This window comes from Lolium rigidum, chromosome 3, assembly GCF_022539505.1.
Source record: "Lolium rigidum isolate FL_2022 chromosome 3, APGP_CSIRO_Lrig_0.1, whole genome shotgun sequence".
NCBI classification, from domain to species: Eukaryota; Viridiplantae; Streptophyta; class Magnoliopsida; order Poales; family Poaceae; genus Lolium; species Lolium rigidum.
The window spans coordinates 113263464-113267947 of record NC_061510.1 but is presented as its reverse complement, the minus strand read 5'-3'; the positions used below and the strand labels follow the sequence as shown (position 1 = coordinate 113267947).

The following is a 4484-nucleotide window of genomic DNA, read 5'->3' as shown; positions in this document are numbered from 1 at the left end:
AAGAGGGTCTTGATCGCCTGTGCCCATCTACATTCTAGAGCCGCTCCCGATTCCCAAAATTGTTAGCCCACACGAAAACTTGGGCCTCGAAATGTGAACTACTAGAACCTCTTACGTCGATTTTGCTCCGAGCGTCCGATCGGACAATCCAATGGATCAAACGTATGTAGCGTTGTCATTCCCGAACTTCATTCGATTCACGCTAAGAGGGGTCTTGATCGTCCTGCAGGCCCATCTACATTCTAGAGCTGCTACTCCCAATTCCCAAAATTAAGTTAGCCCACACCAGAAAACTTGGGCCTCGAAACGGTGAACCACTAGAACCTCTTCACAGCGATTTTGGCTCCTGAGCCGTCCGATCGGACAATCCAATGGATCAAAACGTATGTACCGATTGGAACAGCGTTGTCATTCCCGAACTTCATTCGATTCACGCTAAGAGGGGTCTTGATCGTCCTGCAGGCCCATCTACATTCTAGAGCTGCTACTCCCAATTCCTAAAATTAAGTTAGCCCACACCAGAAAACTTGGGCCTCGAAACGGTGTAAAGGCCATTTGGGCTTGAAACATACCGGTCCAGAAAAAATTTATTCCTGTTCGCGTGCGACCGTCTTCTTCCTCCGCCCCCAAATCGTCCTCCAGTGCGCCGGTCTTCCTCCTCCGCGTGCGATGCGTAGTACCAGAGCAAGATGAACAACGAAGCTAGGTACGAAATTGACGATATTGCGTTCTAATTTTCAGCCGGAAATTCAACGATCTTGCTGTTCAATTTCAGCCGGATTTAGCGTTGACCAAATATGTGTCTTCTCTGGCTTCGGCAGGTCGTCCAGTCGGCTCCGATCTACGGTATCGGAGAAAGGGGCACCAGGCCCATCATCGGAATCGAACGAATCGTTCTCCTTCCCTTTGGAGCACAAGGCCCAACATCCGAATCGGAAGATCAGTTCTTCTTCCACGCGATTTAAGTGTATGTGCTGCCGCCGTAATCATGGATTGATGACGCTGGTAATTTCGACCCATTCTTCAATCCTGTCATTATACCCCGTCCTGTGATTATGACGATTAATCTGAGCGTTACTGTCAGTTCTCCCTTCTCTTTCATATAAATATGTGGACACAGCCCACGTCTTTCCTCATTACATCCATCTCACATTGGACGTCTCATTATTCATCGAAGATGCTCGTTGTTTAGGTTTGACTTTCTCCTTGCTTGCAATCATGTTTTTCGTATCTGGTTACATTTTCGCAAAAAATATGTACCCAAATGACATATTCTTGCTTCCTTACTTCTTCCAGGGATTGTCCTCATATTCTTGCTTCCTTACTTCTTCCAGGGATTGTCCTGATCGTTTCTTCCAGATTATTATTCACGGATTCCTCTTACCAGTGTAATAACCTTTATATTATTTGACAATGGCTGCTGGACATCTACACTTGCTGACGCATTCTTTACAGATTGTTTCTTGTTTATTTGTCCATTTAAACTAGCTTCATAGTGCGCCGTACCATGTAATTTCCAAATTTTAACGAACATCTGCATGTAAGTACATACTTCTACCTAGCTTTCCATCTCAGTGTAACCGTTTATATATCATAGGATGTACCTCTGAAGAATAAATGACAAAGCGTTGTCGAGCACGAACCGAATTTAACGATGGCCTAATAATCTTCAGGGAGGATGGTGTTGCTGATTTGTGTACTGATGCATGATGGACATCTCGAGAGGATTTTGTCGGAACACTTGGTGTACTGTTTTGTATTTTCGGACTCCTTGATTTTGTACAGCAGTCCTGGATGGTGAGCTCTCAGCTATTTGCCTGCTAGAATAACCCAGTTAATAAGGTTACTTTGGAACATTAGAAATTTTATGTAATAGCTTTTAGTGTTTATGGGCAAATTTATTAACAGATTAGGTGTGCCCATCTTTTTTTTGTTAAATTGCTCCTTCGAAAATACCCTTTGCTCCTTTAGCTAGCTCTATGTAAGAGATGTATATTCATATTGCTCAATTGGATACTTGATCAAATGCTCATGTACGCTAAAATATTTATCTGACATACAATTTTGCCCTGCTGCATTTCATGCGTCTGTACACTGAAAATTCTTGTTATATTTTGCAACTAGCGTATGGACAACAGTGTAGAGACCATTAGTTAGACTGCTCAAGCCATTCAATGAGCTCGTTGTTGACAGCAAGGTTATGTTCATTTGGACAGCCAAACTTCACTTATCTGTATATCCTGCTGTTGTTGGCCACACCAATACTTTGATGCTACACTTTGCATGATTTAACGTGTTGGCATTGTAGAAGTTCAATGGAACTGGCAGGAAGCTGTTTTTTTTTATATTACTTTTGACGAAAATCTGGCAACCATCCTTGCCTCTTGAAATAATTTTAAATTAATGCTACCAAGATAGCCCACTACTGCAACTTCCTTTCTATCGGGCAGTAGCCATTAGAAACAATGAACTATAGCAAGCGGAATAAGAAATTCGTACTTATGTGACAATTTCTATACCACCTTGGAGATCAATTTTAGTTGGCTACACCCCATGCCATGTGAAATTCAATAAAACATTCCGAAATTCAGTTGTCTATGTCTGATTGGCTTGGTTAGGCTAGCAAACTTCATATTTGTCAATTGCTTTGTCAGTTTTATACTTCAAATCTTATGTCATTATAAACTCATCCTTACATTCCCTGTCACTTATTAACTAAACTAAATAAAAAAATTGCCAGCTTTAGAGTTTGAAATAAGACCCATAGTTATTCACTTTCCACTCTTAAATTGTCTTTTGACAAAGAAACCTACACTTTTAGGAGTTTAATCATCTTTATCTTCTTTTCACTTTATCTATATAAGTGAAAGGTTGTTTTTGGCTCTAAAATGCATCCTTTACAGTAAAAGGGACCTTTTGTTCTCTGAGTAATGATTCCTAGAACTGTGCTGCGAAACAAATTATTTGCCTATACCTATAAATAAGCACTAATACTATTGCTCTAACTTTGTAGGAATAATTAGCTGGTCTTTTATCTCTAGGGAATGGACTTCTTTGAGTAGTGAGTATTTAAAGTTCTGTATCAAACAAGGTATTTTTGTATGCCTATTCATAAGCGCTAGGGTTATTGTCTCTAGCTTTGTAGGAACTAGCAAAAATAGATAGTGGGAATAATTAATTTAGATATAGCAGATAATTAGCTTGTGTTTCAAACCTCTTGAATGAAATTCCTTGAAGAAAAGATAACCTGTCAACCAACTGAAATATCCTTGATGAGGCGTTAAACCAGTTATAAAGTTAAAATTTATTCGATTATCACTGAATTATTTTTAGGGAAACAACTTAAATTTCCATGCATCATTTTTCCACTTTTCATGTATTCATTTCAGCTATAATTATGAGAGTATTAGATGCACTAAATACGAATCGTGTCACAGAAAACTGACAATACGCAGAGCAAGATGATCTTATCTCATGCTATTGAAGCTGGATATGGTTTAAAACCTAGATTCTGAAATTGTGTTTCATGAAATTACTTACTGGTATCAGATTATTTTTCTTAATTATTCATGCTATTTTCATTCTTATTCTTCATCCTTTTGTTTCGCTCAGGAAGTCCATGCTTTTGTCATGGGGTAAGCATCTTATCTATTGCCATGTGCCTGCAGAAGATAGTAAAAGCTTCTTTACAAATGTTAGCTCGCTACTATGCTTCACATTAGATTATTTTTCTACCAGAATATTTCTGGCAATAGTTCTGTGAATTGCTCCCAAGGTACTTTACTGAATATTCATCACCTGGAGTTTAGTCGAGGCGTTGCTATCTTAAACACTTATATTCCTAGATATTTCGAACTGTCCAAATTCTGGCAGATATTTTTAAATTGTTCTATGAAAATCAAAACATGGATGGGCGCATCAAAACGCGCCTTCATGGTCTGGACATGTACACTTGCTAACGCATTCTTTACATATTATTTCTTGTTTATTTGTCCATTTAAACTAGCTTCATAGTGCGTCGTACCATGTAATTTCCAAAATTTTCCAAATTTTAACGAACATTTGCATGTAAGTGCATACTTCTACATACCCGACCTAGCTTTCCATCTCAGTGTAACCGTCTATATATCATCTGATATACCTCTGTAGAATAAATGACAAAGCGTTCTCGAGCACGAACAAAATTTAACGATGCGTACTGACCATGTTTCTTCCACGGCTCAAGTAGTTATGCGCCCCAAAGTAAGAGGACAAGGATTAATGAACCAATTGCTATGTCCAATCCCATTTTGCACACAAAAATAAGTACGTTTGTTCAACTCTATATACGCTGATTTAAAAGATTTTGGTTTTGTTATCTTAGTCTTGATGATTTCTGGATGATTTTGTGTTCATAAACTATTGAAGATGTTTTCTTCCCAACATGCAAAGGAAAACCCCACTGATCGCATTAGACTGAATAAGCAAAAAAGTTATGGTCTTAG

The 4484-nt window shown here is 38.7% G+C and overlaps 1 long non-coding RNA gene across 6 annotated transcripts; it reads left to right on the top strand.

Annotated features, from left to right (window-relative positions):
* Positions 1 to 597: 597 nt before the first annotated feature.
* On the top strand, positions 598 to 3990 carry LOC124702183. 6 transcript variants are annotated; one of them, XR_007002372.1, is made up of 4 exons: positions 598 to 706; positions 822 to 1797; positions 3014 to 3091; positions 3613 to 3990. It is a non-coding gene; the product is annotated as an uncharacterized LOC124702183 (long non-coding RNA). The 6 variants fall into 6 exon arrangements; XR_007002371.1 differs by having other exon boundaries at positions 3014 to 3061; positions 3613 to 3989; XR_007002370.1 differs by lacking the exon at positions 3613 to 3990 and having other exon boundaries at positions 3014 to 3600.
* The last annotated feature ends 494 nt before the right edge of the window (positions 3991 to 4484 follow it).